The sequence below is a fragment of the Lepidochelys kempii genome, chromosome 5 (genome assembly GCF_965140265.1).
Source record: "Lepidochelys kempii isolate rLepKem1 chromosome 5, rLepKem1.hap2, whole genome shotgun sequence".
Classification (NCBI taxonomy): domain Eukaryota; kingdom Metazoa; phylum Chordata; order Testudines; family Cheloniidae; genus Lepidochelys; species Lepidochelys kempii.
This window is the reverse complement of record NC_133260.1, coordinates 53,875,673-53,899,570: the sequence shown is the minus strand read 5'-3', so window position 1 is coordinate 53,899,570 and position 23,898 is coordinate 53,875,673. Positions and strand designations below refer to the sequence as shown.

The 23,898-nt window shown below is 42.0% G+C and overlaps 1 protein-coding gene across 1 annotated transcript in view; it reads left to right on the top strand.

Moving 5' to 3' along the window:
• The first annotated feature begins 5,518 nt into the window (after positions 1 to 5,518).
• The window catches only part of HAPLN1 (hyaluronan and proteoglycan link protein 1), an 88,546-nt gene continuing 70,166 nt past the window's right edge, over positions 5,519 to 23,898 (top strand). The window contains exon 1 of the mRNA XM_073346211.1: positions 5,519 to 5,568. The gene's annotated coding sequence lies outside the window, so the exon portion shown is untranslated. The remainder of the gene's footprint in view (positions 5,569 to 23,898) is intronic.

Below are 23,898 nucleotides of genomic sequence, written 5' to 3'. Positions count from 1 at the left end.
ATCTCCCGAAAAGGCAGTAGCTATGTCAACAGGAGAAGAAGCCCTCTCATCAACATAGTGCTGTTGACACCGGGGATTACGTCGGTATAACTCTGTCACTCAGGGGTACTGATTTTCCAAACTACTTAGTGACATAGTTATTTTGACATAAGTTGGTAGTGTAGACCAAGCCTTGGAAGGCTTCATAAATAAATGCATTGGGCCTGATTCTCCTCACATTTACTCTAGCTTTCAATCACTGTAACTGACTTAATTACTCTTGCTTTACACTGGTGTGAGTGAGGCAAAGCAGGCCCATTATATTTAGTGCTAGGCAAAACTTTCATAAAACTTCAAACAGGATCTTGTTGCAGGAGTGGCATGGAATCCTCTTCCATGTCTTCAGCATTCTTCCATCTCCACTAAACACTACAAAGAGGGTTAAGATAGGTGAGACAATACCTTTTTACTGGACCAATGAGAGTTGTACTTTTGGAAAGGAGCAGGAGGCAAATTCTTCTTTCCCCTATAGGAGCCCTCTTTAGGGGAGTCTAAAATAATCTTTCCTGCCTCTACCCTGACACAGGTGTTGTCAACTGGGTGGAAGAGCTGATTGTTGTGTCTTGTTTCCAGCTCTCTTCCCCTCTCCCTTTACCAGCACTGGCGGGGAAGCTGGCTGCTATGTTGTCTGTCCCCAGTATGGGTCTCTGATGACAATAAGGATGCTCAATGCACACAGCTGGCCTTTAATGGGTGCTATTGTCCTTTTGGGATATCAGTAATGCCATTCCTGATAACATCACGCCAATCCACCAGTCTGGCTGGATGCAGTATATTACAGCAATCTGTCACCCACTAACACCCCTTTTTGTTCTCAGAGTAGCAGCTGTGTTAGTCTGTATCCGCAAAAAGAAAAGGAGGACTTGTGGCACCTTAGAGACTAACAAATTTATTTGAGCATAAGCTTTCGTGAGCTACAGCTCACTTCATCGGATGCATTCAGTGGAAAATACAATGGGGGAGATTTATATACACAGAGAACATGAAACAATGTGTGTTACCATACACACTGTAAGGAGAGTGACCAGGTAAGGTGAGCTATTACCAATGGGGGGGGGGGGACCTTTTGTAGTGATAATCAAGGTGGGCCATTTCCAGCAGTTGACAAGAACGTTCTTGTCAACTGCTGGAAATGGCCCACCTTGATTATCACTACAAAAGGTTTTCTCTCACCCCCTCCCCCCGCTGGTAATAGCTCACCTTACCTGATCACTCTCCTTACAGTGTGTATGGTAACACACATTGTTTCATGTTCTCTGTGTATATAAATCTCCCCCACTGTATTTTCCACTGAATGCATCCGATGAAGTGAGCTGTAGCTCACGAAAGCTTATGCTCAAATAAATTTGTTAGTCTCTAAGGGGCCACAAGGCCTCCTTTCCTTTTTGTTCTATGACTCTGCAGTCATCGGTGTTAAGGGGCCACTCCACCTTGAATGGTCCCTTCGAGTACCTGCTAACTACTTATGCTAAAGAATCTGTTCCTTTGTTGCATTTTGCTGTGATGGTGGGAGTACTTGTGCCAGACCTGAGCTCTGTGTGACTGGAAAGCGAGACTCTTTCACCAGTAGAAATTGGTCCCATAAAAGATATTACCTCCCCATGTGTCTAGCACACCATTGGCTAGCCATCAGAGCACAGGCTGGGCACGCAGTCAGGGGCCTGAGTCTGGCTGGCCATGACTTGATCAATGACCTTGGGGAAGTCTCTCTGACTTCACCTGTCTCCGCTTCCCAGCGTGTGGTGCGGACGGCCACTGCCGCCTTTGTGAGGAGCTTTGCGCTCGGTCCAGGTGTAGTGTCTAGACTGCTCCCCTTCCGCCTGTTTGCTCAGCGCCCTGGCTCCCCCGCATCGGCGTGGCCTGAAGTGCGCGGGTCTGAGTCAGTGGGGGAAAGCGAAGCCGAGGCGGCGCTGGGGAACGGCAGCCGCGGGCTGGGCCTGGCTGAGACCATAGCGCCACCTACAGCTCCCGGCCCAGAACAGACCAAGCCCGCGGGGCTGGAGCTGCTCGGGGAAATGTTGCTGGCTGCCGCGCTGCTCCCGGCAGCTCGCCCCAGCCTGGCTCCAAAGGGCCGCTCTGGGGCGCCTCGCTCAGCCACCTCCCGTCAGAGATTCCCTCCCCCCCCGGCTTTGTGCCGGCTCTGCTTCCCGGTTTTCTTAGCATCTCCCTGCTGTTTGATCTCCTTCCCCCCAGCTCTGCTGCTGTCCCCCCGCCTGCCCCTTCCCCAGCTCAGCGCTCCCCGAGGTGGGTGTCCACTCCCTGCCCCATCAAAGGGAGCTCTGTCATGGAAAGCCGCGGCTGTTTCCTCTCCAGCAAACGCTGCTTGCTCAAGGCGGGACTCAATGGGCCTATATGTGCTCCCTGGAGTTATAAATAAACCCCTGTTTGTTCTGGAGGGAGGTGTGTGGCCCGGGAGCTGTCTTCTCCACGGTTATTTTGGTGAAGAGACTATGTGTGTGTGCTTAGCTGGTTCTAATACTGGCCCCTGTGGCCCACTCCTCAATCACCCCCAAAGCATTCCTCTAGATAAACAGAGCCAGCTTGTCTAGCTCCCAGCAAGGGAATTATAATTGTTTAAATTACCACAGACACAAAAATCCCATACATATCAGGGCAAAACTAAAATGGGAGGGCTTGAGATCAACTTTATTAGATGTCTCCTCAGCTTTGGTTCCTTATTCTACTTTATTGGATGAACAAGAGCAAAAGATGGTTCCTTTTAAACTGTGGCCCCCAAGCCCACAAATTGTACTATCAAAATGCAAGTCTAGCTACTTCTATGGCATTACACAAAAAGCACAACAAAACAAACAAGACAGCCCCCCCCCACACACACACACACAACCCTGCACTCTCAAGCATGAGCATGGCAAAACCCTGAACCAACACCTGAATCCAGCCAAATTTTGGTCCTGAGCCCCTATATCCTGATGCCTATATAGGTTCTGTCTGCTCCTATAGCACCAAGCAATTCCAGCCCCGCTGCATCCCAGAGTGAGTGACATAAAACATGGATCTGACAGGAATCCTGCAAGATCCATCCTCCATTAAGGTAACATAAGAACATAAGAAAGGCCATACTAGTTCAGACCAAAGGTCCATCCAGCCCAGTATCCTGTCTGCCAACAGTGGCCAGTGCCAGGTGCCCCAGAGGAAGTGAACCTAACTGGTAATGATCAAGTGATCTCTCTCCTGCCATCCATCTCTACCCTCTGACAAACAGAGGCTAGGGACTCCATTCCTTACCCATTCTTGAGTACAGCACAAACATAATCATTTGATGCAGTAGGAGAGATTCTAGACCACGATGTTACTATCCTCTCCTATAAAATAATGCCATGCATTGTGTTTCAGTGAAGTCACAATAACCCAAATCTGTCATCTTGATCTGTCTGGATACAAACAAATTTCATTCCATAACATGGGAATTTTGCAATTGGATTGGTCTATCAGATGAGAATGATCACATTATATGTAGTTTTAGTTGATCCACTCTTGACAGAGATTTTCAAAGCAGTCTAGGGGAATTAGAAACATCTTCAATTTAAATATTTTTACAATTAATGGAAGATGTGTCTAAATCCCTTAGATCTTCCATGATTTTTAATCCCATTGAAATGGAAGATGTGTGACTAGACTTCTTTGACAATCTCAGTGGCACAGGGCATAGCTTTTCTACTGTAAAAGGATAGCTACATTTACTGTCTCTCTAGAAAGAAAACCTCTTTCAGTTGGAAGGTATGGCCTGGACCTTGCTGGACACAGCCTTGTATTTGAATATTTTCAAGTGTTTGTGTGCCAGAATGTATCAGGGACCAGTTTTTTATCCTGGAAGCAGAACAGCTAAACTTAGTTTCTATTTGTGCAGTAAAGGTTAGAGGTTGGTGGTCAAAAATTTGTTGGATCTGGCAAGACCCAGGTGCCAGGTACATGCATTTGTACGAGTCTTGCGCCAGGATTTGTGGAATTTTCTAGTCCAGTAGTCTTGACAACATGTATTGCCTATTTTGATTGAACAATTTAGAGACTTGGGGCCAAAAAATGGTAAGATCCAGCAGGCTTCAAGTGCTGGTATTCTGCTGATGCATCAGCATCTGGTTTTCTGCAGTGGAACTGCAGTAATTGCACTTCTGTGTTTAGCTGGTAAATTGAGGGGGGAGCGGGTGCGGCGGGGGGGCAGTTGGGGAAAACATCACTGACTGAATCCAAGAGAATCCAGGTGCTGGATGCACGTTTTGCAGTGTTAATGTGCCAGTTTCCAACAGAGTCTGAGTTTTCCAGTGTAACAAGTTACAGACTAACAGGGCTGCTACTCTGAATTCGCAAAAAGAAAATGGTGCCACAAGTACTCCTTTTCTTTTTTTTTTTTCCTATTTACATTATATGATATGGGTCCAAAAGATGCCAAGATCTAGATGAATCCAGGTGCTAGCTCTGGGTTTGTGTGCTGTTCAAATGCAGGGTTACATCAGGGACCAAAAAAAACAAAAAAAAAAAACAAACCAAAATACCCAAACAAACATTAGTGCAGTAGTAGCATCTAGATTTCCACTCATTTCATGTCATGGAATTTGGCATAGTGTCCCAGGTGACGGACAACCATTGCATGGATCAAGCAGCTAGGTTTTTGCAACGCTCATCCCCCATGATATGTCCGATATTTTTGGTGTCCTAGGAGCAGCGAGGCTGTTTTCTCTTTAGGGGGTTAAAATTGGGGCGTGGAGCCAGAATTTCGCCAGATCCAGGTTTTTGTGACACTCTTACTATGGGTCAGTGAGGCTCTCCTTTTTGTAATAATTGAGGCTTGAGTTGTTCTCTGGTTTGATTGTACACTTTGGGGCTTGGGACCAAAAACCAGCAAGATCCAGTTAGATCCAGCTTTCCCCTTCTCCTCTTATCTCACCGCTTCACTCACTTTCTTTTCCAGAAAAGAGCATCTTCCCATCTTTAGATATAAAGGGGGAAAAGGGCTTGGGGGGGATGGAGAGACAAGTTGTGCCAAGTATCGTGTTTCGGAGGGTGTCACTCACTCTCACTTGAGTGATCCCTTCCTGTGAAAAAACTCTGTCAACTGCTCACTTGGCTTTTAACCTGGGGCGTGCGTGTGGTGTGAGGGAAGTTTTTTAGCTGCCGAGGAGGGCAGGACATCAGGACACTCATAGAGAGGAGGACGTCAGGACAGATGTGAAGGGACAGTGCGTTGTCTTGAGACTCCGCGGTGTTCCAGCCTCTCTGGGCACTCATTCCTGGGGTTTGAATGCGCGTTGGGCTGTAATTAAGAGCTCTTGGAGGCGTACTTAACTTGTGACGTGGTGCTTTTCTTTCCCTCTCGGTGAGAAAGTGGCTCCCTCTTCCCTGAATCAGGACCTCTGCCATTCAGAGCCACAAAGAGCCATTCTGGACATATACTTACACACACGCACACACAAACTTAAGGTGAGCACCAAAAACTTCCTCTGCATTTTGCGTCCTCCGTTCCCAACTGCTGGGGAGTTTTGAGAGCATCTTAACTTTGGAGCTCTGGAAAAGGTAAAAACAAAACAATTTTTTTCGGGGAGTGGGGTGGAAGACTTTCTTTCAGATGTATAGTATCCAGCAGGTAACGTCTCAAGGCATCAGCTATGATAGTGTACTAAAGGGATTTTGAAGAGATCTAGTTTGGCAAAAGTGGGAGAGAGAGCTTGAAACTGACTACCCTCCGTTTATCTGACTTTAAGTGCGCTGTGTTAACAGATGAGATGAGGGATCATATTGCAACCGCAGATTTCTGTTTGGAATATGAAAATGGTATAGTTTAGTCCACTGGCTTTCTCCTGTGAGATTATACATTTCACAGAGATTAAGGTTTCCGAGAGGTAACTTCCCCATCTGTTAAAATCCTATAAAGAGTTTACAGGACTTGGGAGGGGGAAGATAGTGTGGGTTGAATGAAAAGCCGAAGAGCTGTGAATGTGTTTGTCCCACCCATTGCTTTAGGTCTGATCGTATTAGATGGGGAAAGAATCTGGTATGATCCATAGGTTTTTTTTTTCCCCCAACATATTTTGCCTATTGTCAACGGAAATTTGAGATAACATATCTTTTGGGCACAGGCTTTTTTATTATCTCCACTTTAACAAGAACGCTAGGTTGCTGTAGTGTCATGAAAGTTAAATCTCTGAGATTTATCGATGCTATGATAGCTATGTAGCCTCAAAAAGCGTTTATTTGCTTTTCATTGTTAAAAGTAGAAAACTCTCATTCCAAATGCTCCTCATGCCAAAATCAAAAGTGTTGGCTATGGATGGTTGAGATGCAAGTGTTTAGTTGGAAAGAACTTGTATAATGTGTTCAAATTAAGTTGTCATAATGCGTTACATTCCTTTATCCCTGGAAAAATACACAATACAGATATTGCAATTAGGAATTTTCACTGTGGAATGTGTACATGGATATGTTCCAGTATGACGTCACACAGTCAAACAACCTTTGAAGAGTTTCTTGAAAGTTAGCAGTACTTGAAAAAAAAATCATATGAATTAATTCTGAAGTTGAATGCAATATTGATACACTACAAATTAACTTTACTAAAATGTAATGAGTTTTTAATATTTATGCAGTCATGTTTCATTGAGTATAAGTATGAAGTTAGCAATACAATTTTCATTAGTTTTGTTAATGATAAGAGAAACTTAACATATGATATTTGAAAATATAGATGCCGAAGAAGCGTAACTGGTGAGGGTACACCATCTTGATAAAGCTGTTCTGAGGAGCCAAGCTCCACTGAGTTTAACTGGCTAAGGTTCTTGCCCATATGTACAATCTTTTAATGTAAAAAATATATGTAATATTTCATTTCAGATTAGCTGTCCACTGAACTGACAATCACTATAAAAGGGAAAAAATGAGTTCAGTGGAGAACAACTGCTTTCTTAAGTGAAATAAATAATAAAGTCAATGCAGTAATCAAGACATTGCTGGTCTGCAATGAAAATGAGCCAAAAGGCCTGTCTTCCTAATAAGAGCCCTGAATATCTGAGGAGTTTGAAAGGAGAAAAACCATTTTGTTATGAAGTGAAGCATTTAGCTGCAACAATTTTCTGTTTCAGAGAAATGACTGACAGTATAATTCAAAAGTATTGAAGAGATTTGCACAGTAAAGAATCATTTCATTATATCCCTGATGGGTTGTTTCCTCTCACTTTCTTTTGGCAGGGTTAACACAGCTAGTGCTTGTAAGAAGGGTCTAAGTAGTACATCGAGTTGCGCTTATGCAGGATGGTTTCCGAAAATACAGATTTGAGAGGATCCTAACATGCTTTATATCCTTGTTGTGCACTCAGTGTGTAATAAGGGGTGGGAAGGGTGTTTTCTGGCAGATTGGGAAGACTCCAGAGTCTTAATGTGGACTTAATGTAGAAATGTGACAGGAAAAGGGTATTGGGGTCTCTATGCATGGGCTTTGGAGCCAAGAGAGCTAAATTCAAATCCTGACTTGCTTTGTGACCTTGATCAAAATCACTTAACCTCCCTACCCCTCTATAAAATGGGGAAAATAACATTGGTCCATCCTTTATGAAGTGCTTGGAGATCTTCTGGTGAAAAGTGATTACACAAGTGCAACATGTTATTATTGGTATCATATATCTTAATCATATTGAGAGATATAGTAAGTAATGACAAGAACTAAGCACTTAGGTCTGAATTAATATTTGTTTCTTTTTATATACTTTTCTACTGAAGTGGTACCTAAATTATCATTAGATGTTGAAATACTGTGCACTTCATATATTGCATTTTTAAACGATTTATTCTATCAATTAAAATTCCCAGAAAATTAAACATAAATTTTTGAAAAAATCATTTTCAGATGACAAGCTTCTTCTGTTGCTTGTAAGAAATTATTAGACATTCTGGCTCCACTGTGAGTAACTGTAGAATACAGTCATGCAGTTGAAAAGGTAGCTTGTAATTTGTAGGTAACAAAATGTTCTTTGGGGTAAAAATGTCTGAATATATTTAGGATTTCAATCAATGGCATTTAAGGAGGATTAGAGGAAACAGCTGGCTAAATAAATATTAGGTGTAGGGTGGATTCAATGGTATAAATTAATAATGCTGTTCTTTATTTACTCTATGAATGGGAGGTTTTGTGAAGATAAGATGACTTAAACGTGGTCACTGTATGCCACCTAGTGGATGCTGCAAATTGGGCTTTCACTACAGTATCATCTTCTATTTTTTTAACTATCCACACATCTGTAACTAATCTAGTGCATTACTTAACAATAACAAGTCAACTTTATTCAGTTTTAGCATAAGAGGCACCAGCTAACTTTGTGTGTGTGTGTGTGTGTGTGTGTGTGTGTGTGTGAAATGCCAGTTGGTTGCAGTAAAGCTCAGTTTAATTCTAGTTTAACATAATTTGACACCAATAGAGCTTTAGCTGTTTCCAAGGGATAATTAAATCATGCAGTAACTAATACCCACAGCTCACATATAGTCAGGCATTTACGGTATTTTAAGCATATATTAAAGAAGTGAAGTGTTTAGGGCTTTTGTGCTAATATTACAACAGGAAGGGATAATGATCAGCAGTAAGTGTTTCAAAGGTACCTCCAGCAGTGCTTCCAAAAACTCCTTTACCAAGCAGAATGTGGTGCTAATAAAACTATTGTTTGGCACTAAATATTTCTTTCCTTGTCAGCAATAGGCAAAGGAAATATTTGATCATTTCCCCAGAAAGGGTCCTCAGCCTCTCCCTCTCCCTTTTCCTGATTCTCCCCCCCCATCTTTTTCCTCTCTGCTCCCCAGCCTCCCTAATGTTCTTTCCTTCCCTTGGACCTCTCCATCTCTTCCCTTCATTAGGGAAGGGGAATATGTCTCTTGGTCCACTGGTTTCCTCATTCAGGTATAGATCCCCAGCTGATGTAAATTGTCATTGCTCCATGGAAGTTAATGGAGTGATGAGAACTTATACCAGCTGAGAGTCTGCCCCTCAGTCTGAACTTTGGGAGTGGGCTTCCAGACCATGTCATCTTCTGACTTCCTGCCTATCCATAACTCAAGTGGCAACCACTGAAACCTGGCCTATGGAGCCAACTACAAGTCTCATTTCTGGGAGGCACAGCAAAGCATCCTCAACTCAAGACTACTCAATGTTGTGGGATCAGGCCCTATACACTTCAGCCACCCCGACTTTTGTCACAGTCTGAATAGTAAAGCAAATGGCAATGCTGACACTGTATAGAGCAAACTGTCCTTTTCATTCACAGAGCTTCAAAACAGGTTCTTTGTTTCTGTAATTAGCACAACAGAGTGGAAACCTTGAACATGATCAGTTGCTCTGAAAACAAACATTTAAAAGAAGCATTAAGAAATCACAGAACAGTAATCTGTCTGAAGCCTCCACTGGGTGCTTTGAAAAGTTTTCTCAAGAGCTGTAGTAGGCTGTTAACGTGACGCCTGAGCTAATGGCTGAAGGGGGGGGGGGGGGAGAAGCAGGAGAGAAGGAATTTGCTCTCCCATGAATCAGGCAATTTAAGTTGGAGAAGATAAAATGGCTCATCAGAAAATGTGCTAATTGATTTGATTCCATGCTTCATAGCTGGAATAGCCTGGAATTGAAAGCAGTGGGAACCACCACTGGAAATCAAACCCAAATCGAAGTAAAGAGAATCCTTGATAGGCCATAAAGTCTGTCCCACAGTAAAGCTTTTTTACTAATGGCACATTGAGCCACCGTCATTCTTCTGCAGCAGTGCACATCAGATATAATGACAGAATCTACATCATTAATCATGTGATAGAATGAAAATAAAATCATTGGAACAGAAAATTGTTATTGGATATGTACCTCCCGCTTGAAAAAAAATGTAATCTTGACATTTATCTAATAGCAAGAGACCATTATCTTGCAACAGCATTCCATTAACAGTATCTTTTAATTATTTTAAAGGCTTACAGGATACAAGGAACATATGGGCAATGGAGACAGGTTAGATTAGAGATGTGTTTGGCAGAAATCTGAGTAGCAGAAAACAAATGCTTTGATGGAGAAGAGAGAAAAATTGTTTAGTGATGGTTCAAATTTAGGGTTGATCATTTTCAGCCCACATTTTTACAAGGTGATGGCTGTATTAATGAAGCCTTTCCATTTTTAGTTTTATGTTACCAATATTGTATTTCCTGGTGAGTTATCAAATCAGCTAAACTGTATCAAAAAAAGCCTAATTCATTATACTAAATTATAATGATATCTATGAAAGGTTTATAATATATTTTCTTTACTCTCTATGGTGCCTTACACATGGTAATGCCATATATATATGTGGGCATATATATGCATGCATATATATTACCATGTCTTAGGCACCATAAAGGATATGGAATATATCTATGGGGCGGGGGAGGATTTGCGCCCTCAAGCATACTCCCTTTTGGAACGTGTAATTTGTTCATCAGACCCTGATGATTGAAAATCTATTGTTTTAAATTTCAGGCTGTGTCTGGTTTTTGGTTTTCAGCACATTGGCTATTACTTCAATGTTTTAAACTGGCATCTCCCTTGTTCCCATGATTGGTGGCCAGCGCTGCTTGGCACTGTTTTGAAACCCATCTCCATGAAGCCCATGGCACAGTGCAGCTTCATTCACTTAGGGCCAGATCCTACAAACCACCATATGAGTAGCTTTGCTCACATGAGTACTCAATTGAAATTCATGGGAACTCTAATGGGATTTAAAGGAGGCTACCCATGTGAGTAAAGTTGCCTGCATAAGTGTTTGTAGGATTCTGGTCCTTTATTCACAAATTGGATGAACAAAAAGAAACATGTACAATTCCAGTCCTGCAAAACTTTATGTACATTGGTAATTCCATTGACTTCTGTACAGCTGCTCTTGTGAGTAAAGTTATGCATGTGTTTAAAGGTTTGCAGGGCTAGGGCCTAAAATGGTTATATCTGTAATCAATGAATATATATGCTTAATACGTGAATTGACTTTACTTAGGCTGGCAGTATGAGAAAATATTGAAAGGCTAAATTGCTGAAGCAACTCAAAAATAGAAAATGAATAACTGTTCAGCTATTCAGGTTTCAGAGTAGCAGTCGTGTTCGTCTATATTCACAAAAAGAAAAGGAGGACTTGTGGCACCTTAGAGACTAACCAATTTATTTGAGCATAAGCTTTTGTGACCTACAGCTCACTTCATCGGATGCATTCAGTGTAAAAAACAGTGGGGAGATTTATATACATAGAGAAGATGAAACAATGGGTGTTACCATACACACTGTAATCAGAATGATCACTTAAGGTGAGCTATTACCAGCAGGAGAGCAGGGAGGCGGGAACCTTTTGTAGTGATAATAAAGGTGACCATTTCCAGCAGTTGACAAGAAAGTCTGAGGAACAGTTGGGGTGGGGGGGATAAACATGGGGAAATAGTTTTACTTTGTGTAATGACCCATCCACTCCCAGTCCCTATTCAAGCGTAAGTTAATTGTATCCAGTTTGCAAATTAATTCCAATTCAGCAGTCTCTCGCTGGAGTCTGTTTTTGAAATTTTTTTGTTGAAGTATTGCCACTTTTAGGTCTGTTATCGAGTGACCAGAGAGATTGAAGTGTTCTCCAACTGGTTTTTGAATGTTATAATCCTTGACGTCTGATTTGTGTCTATTTATTCTTTTACGTAGAGACTGTCCAGAATGACCAATGTACATGGCAGAGGGGCATTGCTGGCACATGATGGCATATATTACATTGGTAGATGTGCAGGTGAACAAGCCTCTGATAATGTGGCTGGTGTGATTAGGCCCTATGATGGTGTCCCCTTAATAGATAAGTGGACTCAGCTGGCAACTGGCTTTGTTGCAAGGATAGGTTCCTGGGTCAGTGGTTCTGTTGTGTGGTGTGTGGTTGCTGGTGAGTATTTGCTTCAGGTTGGGGGGCTATCTGTAAGCTATTCATATTTAAGAAAATCTGACTCTGACTGAAGTCTTGCACACATGTTCCATACTTTACTTCCCAGAATATCAATGTCAATGTTAATTTTATCACAAAAAAATCGGCATAATTCAATAAATGAAATAAAACTCCATATAATATTTAAAAATACATGTAGAATATTAAAGATACATTCCAAAGTTTTTGGTGTCTGTAGTAACATAAATGTGAACATATTATAACATTCAATCCAAAATAAAGTTTTAAAAGTGGCATATCAGAAAGAATAATTCAACTAGGCGGTGTAATTATTAGACTTAAATTCCAATTACTTCTTACTCTAGGTACAGCTACACAATTTATTTGTTTGTAACACTATAGCATTACTGTACTGCCACCTTGTGGCAGCAACACAACACTGCAAACAATTTATACCAGTATTTTTACTTTACAGGTATAGCTCACGAAAGCTTATGCTCAAATAAATTTGTTAGTCTCTAAGGTGCCACAAGTACTCCTTTTCTTTTTGCAAATACAGACTAACACGGCTGCTACTCTGAAACAATAGAGAAGTTTCATATTTTAAATGTAATGGCCAGACAGAAAAACTAATGAATATATAATTGTTCTTCTTACATTAAATGTGCTTCAAATTTCTAGAAATCTGGAACATGTCAGGTTATGCCTACTCATAGGAACTTAAGCTACTGCATATCCTTGATAATATAGTTTTCTTCTTTGTTCTTACAAATGCTTGCTCCTAACTGGATTTCATTGTGCACTGACTAGTCAGACAGATTTTTTACTAACCCACTGTTATGCGTTGCTTTTGGATCACTGTATTACTGAAAATAAAACTTTATTTATGTGGGTGGATGTTCATGTGTATGTGTGACATACATGCACACACATATATAAGCTCTCCTGCTGCTCTAATGTATTCTGGAGACTGGATGGGCCCTTCAGTACCAAAGAAATGATGGGAGGGAGAGGAAGAATGCAAAGGTAGCCTAAGGCCACCTTTCAGTTCTTTTCTAGATTTTATTTTTAAAGTTATATTATTACAGTATTTATTAAAACTATTTAGAATGATTTGTTTAAATCTGGTCAGAGTGGGTCAAGTTCTGTTCATACTTATATTGGTTTAAATCCAGAGTACCTCCACTGACACAGTGGAATTTCTTCAGAGTTGCACCAAACTGAGAACATATATAGGCTCTCTGTCTCTCCAGAAACCACCGGTGCCGCCATATTAAAAAGTGGTGTGAACCAGGGGTGAAAAATGTGCCTTTATATCTGAAAATGCATGGAGAGGACCATTAACAGGATAATAAAATGTCTGCGCATGAGGCCAAACGTCTCCCTTTTACCGCCAGTGGTTGCACCACCAGTTGGTATTTTACCAAATAAAATTAATCCTGAATTTCTTTCATTCCCTGTTCATAATTGAATTCCTATTTAAAACACTGACAGTGAGTAGTTCTTCCTAGTCCGTTGTATTTGCCTGTGGGAAAAGATGCCACAGCCTCATAACACAGTGAGCTCCATTTTGATTTACTTGTATTGCTTTGCTAGTAGTTTTGTCCACTAAGTGTCACTTTTGTTCTTGATATTTTTAATGTGCAATTTATCCCAGGAATTCCCCCTCCACCCACCCCAGCTCAGCTGTTGCATCTGCTTTTCAATGAATTCCTGCTTTTGACACATTTATTTTCCAGATGAGTTAACTGAAGTACAATGGGATAGAGTTTCAAAAGTAGCCTCTATACCAGGCATGGGCAAACTATGGCCTGTGGGCCACATCCGGCCCATGAGCTGATTTAATCCAGCTCTCGAACTCCAGCTTGGAAGTGGGGTTGGGGACCGCTCTGCGTGCATGTGCCGTGGCTCCGCGCAGCTCCCGAAAGCAACAGCATGTCCCCTCTCTGGCTCCTATGTGTAGGGGCAGCGAGAGGGCTCTGAGCACTGCCCCACCCCAAGTGCCACCCCTGCAGCTCCCATTGGCCAGGAACTGTGGCCAATGGGAGCTGCAGGGCAGTGCCTGCGGATGGGGCAGCGTGCAGAACCGCCTGGCCATGCTTCCGCTTAGGAGCCGGAAGCGGGACATGCCTTCCCCTCCCACACCTTGAATTCCTCATTTCTAGCCCTACCCCAGAGCCCACACCCCCAGCCAGAGCTGTTACTCCCTCCTGCACTCCAGCCCCAATTTCATGAGCATTCATGGCCCACCATACAATTTCCATACGCAGATGTGGTCCTCGGGCCAAAAAGTTTGCCCATCCCTGCTCTATACTCTAGTTGAGCCTGAACTTTCATGTGCATTAACAGCATACCAATTTAGAAAGATGTAATCAGATGTCTGATTGCTTGGGGGAAATTTTCAAAGGCACAAAAGGCAGTTAGGACTAGGGAGACAATTCCTTTTGAAAATCGATGGGAATTTAACACCTCACCCTCATCTGAAAAATCTCCCCCCCCCTTCAACCTGCATGCTATAATATGAGTTTTTACATGTTCAAAATTGCAGGGGTTTAGAAGATGGGTTGAGGTTCCTTTGAAAATGTAGCCTAACAATTTCAAAAGACTTCCACGGGGTCATACAGTGAGTGTCTCCTCCAGGAAAGGATTGCTACCTGTTGTCTGTACACATTTAACTACATGATCTTCTCAACTACATTTCAGCTCCCATCTGACTCCAAAATAACTAACTCTAATCCAAATAAATGTACCCAAAGAGTTATTCTTTTTATCTCATATTGAAATTCTGAGATGACATGAAAAAGGAATCTTTGTCTATTCTTTTCACTGCATTCAAGCATTCATCATGGGAAAATGGGTTGATAGAAAGTTTAGATTGACTATACTTCAGAAAGGATAAATATCAGCAAAAATGTAGAGGTAATTAGGAGATAATGTCACTTGAATAGAGCATTGTCACAGGATAATGTTCTCCTGCTATCAGAGGAATAGCTATACCATTTATGGAAAATACTGTAAATGTCAAAACAAAGCAGAGACATTTATTTGCAAACCAGAGGACATTGATCCTGTAAAATTGTTCAGTGATCATGATTTTTATTTTTGGTACACCAGATGATTGATGGAGATGCTGTTGTTTTATCCAAGGGTTGTTGGGACGGTATTGCACCACTACTGAATAGCTTCATTTTGTTTGACTTTCAACTTTCTCCTGGTATTACAGCATGGAAATATGTCTACTTCCTCTGCCTGATTGGGGTTTGTCCAAATCTATATATAGTTCTGTGGTATAGAGGGTACAAAAATCTATCTCAGAAACACTCTATCCTCTTTGTTGAAAGTGTCATGCAGTGACTCATCTTTTATTATACAGGAAACTTCCAGTGAATCGGTAATTTACATATTTTATACACTCTCTGTCAGTCATTTTTATTTCTGTGATCACTATACAATTTTATAGGGTGTCATTCATACAAAAGGATAATAAAAACTGCAAGAAAACAGCAGCCTGCTCATGGGGCAAAAACTTTTGATCACAAACAGCAGCTGAAGGGAGGGTGGCTGTGTGGCTCAGGAGCCGGTTTAGCACCCAACCTAAGTTTAGCCTCAGAGCTGCTCTAAATTATGCCAGTTAGCAGCAGTCCCCAAAAGGCTGTTATACCCATTCCAGAGCTCTGGTTCTATCCCCTCCTGTCCCCCTGGCACCAGGGTCAGGAGGGTGTGGCATAGACAAAGCTACACTGTCTCCTCATGAATCAGGGATTCGTTCATGTCCAATTAGGGGAAGCTTACAGTCCTTTCATACTGCTCCAGGGCTGTAGCATGAGCAATAATCTGGCCCTACTACTGTGATTAAGGGTTTGCAGGCTCAGGGCCTAGCTGTATACTGTGCAATATGCAATTACGATTTCCAATATGCAAAATAGGCAAATTAAGGGTTTTCTTCAGCCCACAACTACTACTGACGTTGCTCCTTTTTCTTAGGTGTCTCTTTTGCAAGTGGCCATTTATAACTTGCAGATTTCGACAAAATGAAGATACCAACTCTGGTCTTATGCAGATGCATAAACACCTTGTATATGGGAACGAAAATCATGGGGATGATATGGGGGATCAACGCTGGCATCATGGCGGAGAGCATCTGGCTCATATTTTACAAACATGACAGTTTAAATTTAGCGCAAAATATAGTGTCAGATTCCCCAGGAACTGCAATGATCAGTGTTGCCCACTCTTGCAATTCTCATATCTAGTGTGTTTTTAGATCCCCAGCTTCTGGAGTCATATGATTATATGAGAAGCTCAATTTCCATTTAAAATAAAAGTTTCTAGCCTTCATTCCTGCAGAAAAAAGCTTGAACATGTGAACCCTAAAGTTTAAAAAACCAGGAGGCAAATAAATAAACCCTCAACATTTATCATTTTTAAAATCTCATTATTTTTAGCAGATCTAATGATTTTTCAATGCTTGGGGCTGTCAGTTCTAGAAGGGAGACTTTTAAAATTCCTACAGTCAAACTTTATTCTGCATTATTTCAATATGTATCAATTGGGGTCATGGGAATACTACCAAGGGAGTCATTAATTTTGGCTAAAATGGGATGGGTACCTTCCCAGCTCTTGGATATTCCATAGCCAGAGAAAAGGAGGTGGGGGCAATATGAGATAATAGTAAATCTCTCTGATTAACAGCTCCTTTAATCTGGGGATTATCCTGAGGGAAAAAGAAAGGGCCATGCAACCAGAAGTTCAAACTTTACCAACCCCTTCAAGCATTATGATTGGGGTTGGCTTACAAAGAAGGACTCCAAAGAAGAGGGAAACTGAAGCTGCAAAACTCTCTTCCCCAAACAACACAACAGAGATGGGGAAAGAAAGCTCCCATTTCCAGGTAAATATTTTTTAAGACATTGCCCAGTCCCATTCTCTAGTTTTAGCTAGTTCCATATGATCTCATTTTCATGAGCTCCCTTCCCTAAGGCAGGTCTTCGATTACTCTCTCCCCATGCAGCTTTGAATTGTTTTTGGCTTTGACTTTCAGTCCAGCTCCTCCCACTAAATAGAAAGCTATGGATATATCATATTTGATTCAGTGCAGAGAGCATCTTTTGTGTGCCATGTAATCTTTAACCCCACAATGCCAAGGCCCCATCGCTTCACATGGGTGTATATTCCTAAACAGTGACTAGAGTAAGCCAAATAGAATTGACCCTGGCACCATTTTCTTCAATATGAAATAAAACAACATAAGAATATGTCCAAAACACAGGTGCACAAAGTAGATAAGTTAAGAGCAAGGTAGAGATCACTGCACAATTTAGTACAATTTTCCATTTAATTGCTGGAGGAAATTATAGTATAATTTCTAATCAAGGAACTTGAGTAATATTCCAAGCTCCATCACCTTGCTGCATATTAACTATCTGCCACTGGGATTGAGAACTTCTCCACGCAGACTGTAGTGCCAGCAAAGTACTTGCAGGGAACCATTATTTCTATGGAGTTAATACCTTGCCATTTAAGAGTGGTAATTGTAGCTGCTACACCATCAGAGAGAATATAGAATAATATTAATTGGAAAGAGCACACAGGGATCTGTGAACAGACATTATTTATTTTCTTTTAATTATTTCCCTTATCTATTAATTGTTCTGGGGAGGAAGGATAGCCCAGCAGCTAAGGCATTAGCTTGGGACTCTCAAAACCCAACCCTAATTCTCCATTTAGCCACAGACTTCCAGTGTGACCTTGAGCAAGCCATGTAGGTCCTCATGGGGAGAGTTAGAGCCCTCAAAAAAGCCAGCACGCTGAGCAGAGATCTGCTAACCAATATACAACCAGAATAACTGGTGTTATGTGAGTAAAATGCATGGAGTCTGGGTTATTACATCCACCTCCCACATGCCAAAGCAAGAGGTGGGACCTAAGCCCCTCCCCACAAAGGGAGTTTGATGCCCAATGCCAGGCCCGAGAGAGGTGCCTTTCTCCACTTGGGGTTCACAACTGTGAACCCTCTCTTGGAGTTGGGCACCTAAGTGAGGTTAATGGGGTTTTGTTTATGGAAAATGGGTTGAGGAGGTGATGTTGCAGTGGTTATAACCTTATAAGAAGGGGTTGAGGCACTCACCCAGGATGTATGGTATCCAGGTTCAAAGCTCAACACTGTCTGATGTAGAGCAGAGATGAACTTGGCCCTCTGACCCTCCCACGTAAATGCCCTAACCACTGGGCTATAGGGTAGTCTGGGGCAGGTGTCTCTCCATCTGAAGCTGTTCTATTTTGTATAAGTAATTAAATATTCACTCACCCAGAGAGTGCATTAGAATGACTTTGTAGCCCGTTGGGAGATGGGAGACCCAGGTCCAATGAATGAGTGAGTGCTCTGACCACTGGGCTCCTCTTCCAGCATCTTTTATACAGAATTAGGCATGCTGTAAACATGCCTACTGGATCAGGCCCCAAAAGGCAAGATAGGTGAGGACAGTTTGTAGATCCTGTTGGGGCGCATGTGTGAGTTCGGTAAAGAGCTGCTGGGTGTCAGGACTTCAGTGGCTTCACACATGCCCACACCCTAAAATTTAGACACCTCGGGGACTTTATCAGTGTAAACTTAGGCACTAAGGGATCTTAGGTACCTACAGGGTTAGGCACCAGCTGAGAAGTGATTTTGTGAATGCCAGTGACACCTACATGTTGGAATTATGTACCTAACATGGCAGTTAGGTGCCTAAGTCCCCTTTACAAGTTCTACCCTCTGTGCCTCTGTCCACCATCTGCCAAACGGGGATATAACACTTCCCTACCTCGAGGGTGTTGTCAAAATAAACACATTAAAAATTGTGAGGCACTCAGCTACTGTGGTAGTGAGGGGCCAGATTAGTACCTTAGTTAGATTGAATACAGCACCCAGAGAGTTTGCTTTACTGTAAAAATAGGTCATGATACCTGCCCCCAAAACCTTATAACTTAATTTTAGACAAAGTATAACAAATGACCAAGAGGAGAAGTGGAGAAAGGGCAAATAAGCTCACACTTATTCAATGTAGTTGTGCACACATCTTAGCAGCCCAAGATAATGCGGTTTAAAAAAAAAACCCATATGTAATAATTACAATAATGAATTGTTGTCCCATATGGACAATTCTATTCATCTTTTAAATACAGGGGACCTGATTTATCATCCAGTTTGGTACGCCCACTTCATACTCACTTTGCACAGGTGTAAATGACTACACAAGGAGGAAGACAGTGAAGAGTTAGGTCCAAAATGTTTGACGCATTCAGGTTATTGTTCCACACAAAAAGACAATCCTAGCTCATATTTGGCTGAAAATGGTCACGTGGTGAGTCAGTAACTTTCCACTGTTTACTTCTTCAAAGGTTAATACAGTGGCCTGAAAAATGTTACACAATTACCGTAGATTGCATATGCAAATATCTTTCGGCTGGTGGCTTGGAGGCCAATAATAGATCTTTCTGACCTTCTAACTTCATTTCCCCTTTGGTAGTTTAAAAATAGTTAATGTACAAATTCCTGGCTAAAGGGGGAAGATTTCTCTATATTTTTGAAAATATTCAGAATGGATGAAATAAATGATTTCATTTTTATGAACGCCAACTTCCCCTCTCAGGTCTGTAAATTTTGCTCCCCATCTCAGCTCAATGGCTTACCATCATTGTTACTGGTACAGTGACAATAATTTTTACAGCCTTGTACCAAAGGAAGGATTCAAGCCCCTGGTGAGGTGATCTCCCTGGGATGCCATCAGAGGAAGGCTGATTTAAGCGAGAAGATATGCTGACTCTCCCTGATGCCCTGGCTATATCCCCACCCCAGTCAATGTTGCCCACTTTTGTAGCAGTACTGGTTGGCTCCAAGCCCTCAGTGGAGCAGGAGTTGTGGGTGGGATTGTGCCATCAGCCCTCTCTCAGGCAGACTTTCCTTCTTTGGCATAAAGTGTAGCTGGTCTGAGTAATGTAGGCCCAAACCTGGCAATCAGCACAAGGTCAGACCACCAAGATTTGTTCTGGTGATTTGTTCTTCCCCAGGAACCCGAGGAAGGAAATTGTCCCTACTGGGTCCATGCAGTATTCCCTTAAGGCACAGCAGCCCCCATACTACCTGCATCCCCACTGCCCTGGGTTGCAGTGGCTTATGGATCACCAGGATGCAGATGTGTGCATAAATTACACACGTGTATATACAGATATATTCATATGAATGTGTACTTGACAGTGAAGGGGTGGACAAACTGTGGCCTGCGGGCTGCTTCTGGCCCATCAGATGTTTTTATCTGGCCCTCGAGCTCCCGTCGGGAAGCGGGGTCAGGGGCTTGCCCCGCTCTGCCAGCCTGGTGCTCCCCAGCCCCTGACTCACAATTCCATTGATGAGCACCACCTTCCAGCACGCAGAGCCACACTGCACAGGTGCGACTACACTGCTCTGTTTCTGGGATCGGAACCCCACCCCTACGCGGCAGCCCCTCACCTCCCACGCGGCAGTGTGCCCAATCCTCTCCCGGTCTCCTATGGCCCCCGCCCTCGAGAGCCTGGAAACCACCATGTGGCCGCACCTGTCCCAGCTGGGGTGCCTCCATCCATGGCTGTGCATGGTATGGCTGCCTTGGTGTCACTGCTGGCAGGGCCCCTAGGAGTCTTCGGTACCACCCCTGTGGAGCCCACCCCGCCACGCCAGAATCCATGAGTCCCTCCTGCCCCCACCTCGGTAACATCCCTTATGGAGCCCCCCATGCTACACCCGATAGAGTCCCCCTCCCCCACCAGACAGTCATGGCCCACCATACACTTTCCATACCCAGATGCGGCCCGCAGGCCAAAAAGTTTGCCCGTAGCGCCGTATCTATGTGATAGAGCAGTATATTGTACAGTACGGTGCAGGATAATGTCACTGGATGCGTCAAAAACGTGTATGCAAAGCCCTGTGTCCTATGCAACTCATTAGACCTAAAATATATGGCCTGAACTCTGGAATTATGTGGCATTATCCCTTCAACTCCTCCAGTCATGACTACCTACCCAGTTCTGTTCAGCCCAATCAATATAATGTCTCTTTCTTTATTTATTTCATTTGATACTTAGTTTAATCTCTTTTATTCTGTGTCCATATGTTCTGGAATTTTGTGTGCTGGAATGTTCGTCTTGCAATACATGACTGAACTATAGAAGTTGCCAGGGGAGAAACTGGTGTTTTTGACATAGGGTAGGGGACAACTAAGGCTTTTGGCACCCGGGAGGGTATGAGAGGTATTCTGGGGTTTTGGTAATCAGGAGGCAATTGAGATTTTTTTGTACTGGGGTCAGAATGGATCTCCATTTTCTCCCCTTTTGCTCAGACACAGAGCTGACCTTCAGTTTGGGGTGTTGGGAATTGAATTCCACATCTCTCACCCCAAAATCATTGATATTAACTAGCTGTCCCCTACAACACTGCCCCGGTATCTGCTATTATGTCTACGAGCAATGGCTAAGCATGCTATCTTAGGGTTGCTGCTAAAATGGTCACCAATGAAATAGTTAACAATATTGATATTTAAATTGTAACCAGTAATCTTTGACATTACTACCCCTTTGAACTAAATAGGAGTAGTATACACTGAAGTGGTTCCATACAGCTAACCATATGAAGGTTACCTTCATAGCCATGATAATAATAATACTTATTCCCATGTGGCACTTTTCATACGTAAATCTCAGATCACCTTATACTAAAAAGATGAGTAAGTATCATTATCCCTATTTTGCAGAAGTGGGGAGGGAGGAAGCAGAGACCTCATTTTTTAATGTATATTTTTAAATAAAAGCTTATATTCCGGAGCACAATTATGTGCCAGTTTGAAAACAATAGGAAATTCATAGATCCTAAGGCCAGAAGGGACAATTGTGATAATCTAATTTATTAATCTTCCTATTTAACACAGGCCATAGAACTTCCAAGAATAATTCCGAAAGCACATCTTTTAGAAAAACATCCAATCTTGATTTAAAAATTGCCAGTGATGGAGCATCCACCATGATCCTTCGTAAACTGTTTCGATGCTTAATTACTATCAGTGTAGAAGAGTACACTTTATTTCCAGGCTTTTCTGTGGCCATACAGTCACATTATACATGGGACTCTGTATGTATTCATGTATATCCAGCGGTCACCAACTCCCTTCTAAGGATTGTGGAGGGGTTGCAGCCTCTGTTCCTGTCCAAAGTTGTCATATAGAGCCATCACAATGTCATAAACCACAGACCAGCAAGCAGTACAATGGCGCAAACTATTTTCTGTCATGAACTTGTCTCAGCTAACTTGGGCTGTTGAAAACTTTTATTGACCTTATAGCTTATAACTGCAATAAGTTGTGAATGAGACATATGGACTGAATAATCCTTGCTCCAATGAAAAGGGAGTACAGTGCTATTTAATCACTGTCATGAAATGTTTGGTCCTTGCTATTAAGAAACAATATTCATTTTGTCAGTCATCAGAATGTCCAACCAAGAACAGAAGCAATATCTCTCCATTTCTCTGGTTGCCAGTGAACTAGAGCCTTTAAAAGATACTGTACTTCCCCACACACTCCTCTTCCCCTGTGTTCCATCCCTTTAAATTATTCTGAAAGAAATAACTCAAGTCTCTTGATAAAGGTTAGACAAATTTTTTAAAGTTTATATCTGTTTTAGGGTGTTGATTTTTTCTCCTCTAATTGCTTCCCGGGTAAACATATGCATACCAAATCCTTTAATCAGCAGCAAACAAACAGGGTGGTAGAAAGCTGAAATATCACATTACAGACAATATAGTTTCTGAAGGAAGGATAAGAAGTTGCTTGAGCTATACTTACAATTATCTATTAACAGAATGAAGAAGCTTGAGCGTAACAAACGTCCAAAAGGAGTAAATAGAGTAACAGTTTAGTCTAGAATAGAACCATTAACATCATATCTAGATGTTCAATTAAAAGATACTGGCTTGGACTTTTGGTTGTTCTTTTGGGATCTGCTTCTGTTTACTCTGTGGCCCAATAAGTATCTACAGACAGCTGAATTGAAGGTGTAAGTCCTTCCATTACAGATCTACACCTTATGTTCTTTGTTTTTCAGGCTAAAGGAATCAGATATTATTCATACGGAACAGTGTTATGCTACAGAAATATCCAACAAGTATATCATATAACCGGGAAATCACAAAATGTACCTTCCATTTTTATTGCTCCTGAACTCAGAGTAAATAATGAAAATTAGTGCTGCAACTGAGATACTATGAATAGGCCCTGAAAATATGGGTATACAAGGGAAATACTGCCAACCTATGACTGTGCCAGTATAATTTTTCCAACAAAGTCTAATTTAGGACATTCAAATAGATTTGTTTGCAGTAGTGGACTTGGGCATAAGTCTTTTGCTTATGGCAAATTTAAAAGGTGTCATTTAAGGATAATTCCATGGAAAAATCCCTCATAAAATGTGACTGCAAGTCCTTTTATAGTAAAAATTAACATAAATTCCCTCTTCTCAAACAATCTCTGCCATTACAGCCATCTCTCCCCCTCCCCAGTATATATTAAGTGTAAGGTGTGATGCATAGCTTCAATTCCTTCTTTGCTCCTTGGGAAGCAATTGGTCACAACCCCCTATTGCCATCCCTCTCTTTCCCTGCACTGGTTCAGTTCTGGTGGCTAGTGATTTGTAGGTGTGGGAGCAGGGATTCTATCACTTCCAACTCCTATTTGCCCATTTACGTAAAGAGAGAAGTAGCAGCAGCCATGCGAAGCCATCTCTTCTTCCTGCACCTGGAGTCTTATTTGCCCCTACAACTTTATGTGTAAAACTGGATTACAATCTGTATCTAAGAAACTGCCAGCTTTGTAGTGGTAATATTTAAACATGCAAGGCTACAGTGTGAGGGAGGAACTCCCCCATTCCCTCCTAGAGTTGCTAGGTGTCT